The following is a 789-nucleotide window of genomic DNA, read 5'->3' as shown; positions in this document are numbered from 1 at the left end:
ACTCATTCAAGTAGTTACTCAGAAAATTTCTGAGTAAAAAAAATCAGTTTTTTCTTACAAAAAACGCACGTCTCTCTTCCTTCCAAAATACAGTTATTTTTTTTAATTTATTATTTGAAGGGAGTTTGGCTAGGCTCGAAAGAGTCGTCTCTAGAAGAGACGGTCTCTCAGGAGAAGGGCTGTCTTTTAAATAGTTTGAGTTGGCCCATTTTAAATCGACGCACGGTGAGACGCCCTCAATGGAGAATTACTAAACATTAATTACATTTTGTTTTCCCAAAAACTTGCTACATCCTCGAAACTATGAAGGCAAATAATAACAAGAATTTAGTATTAATCAAGTGGAGCTCACTTTTGTTAGCCCCACTAAGGGGTTACTTAAAGATTAAACCACAGCCCAAGTAAAATACTTGAACCAAAACCAAATCAAAGCAAAAGACTGAGTATAAGCACACTAGTGTCCGTTAAACAAGTTAATAAAACTTTGATTTGCCTAAACTCATTTTTTCAAGATTAAACTTATATCTCAAAAGTCATACTTAACTCAAAACAGTGGTTTTAAACCCTTTCAAAAACCCTCCAAACATAATTCATGAAATCATACTTGATGCAAACAATGGCTCAAACTTATGAGCTAATAATATTTTCATGGTGTAGTCATCTTGTGACTAGTGATAGCGATCTAAAGTTCGCGATATATCCAAAAATATATAATTAGGTACATTAAACGGTGCCCTCTGTACGCGCATAACACTTGTTACGTCGTAATACACACACAACTTTTGTTGT

Source organism: Amaranthus tricolor, chromosome 14 (assembly GCF_026212465.1).
Source record: "Amaranthus tricolor cultivar Red isolate AtriRed21 chromosome 14, ASM2621246v1, whole genome shotgun sequence".
Lineage (NCBI taxonomy): Eukaryota > Viridiplantae > Streptophyta > Magnoliopsida > Caryophyllales > Amaranthaceae > Amaranthus > Amaranthus tricolor.
This window is presented reverse-complemented; position numbering follows the sequence as displayed.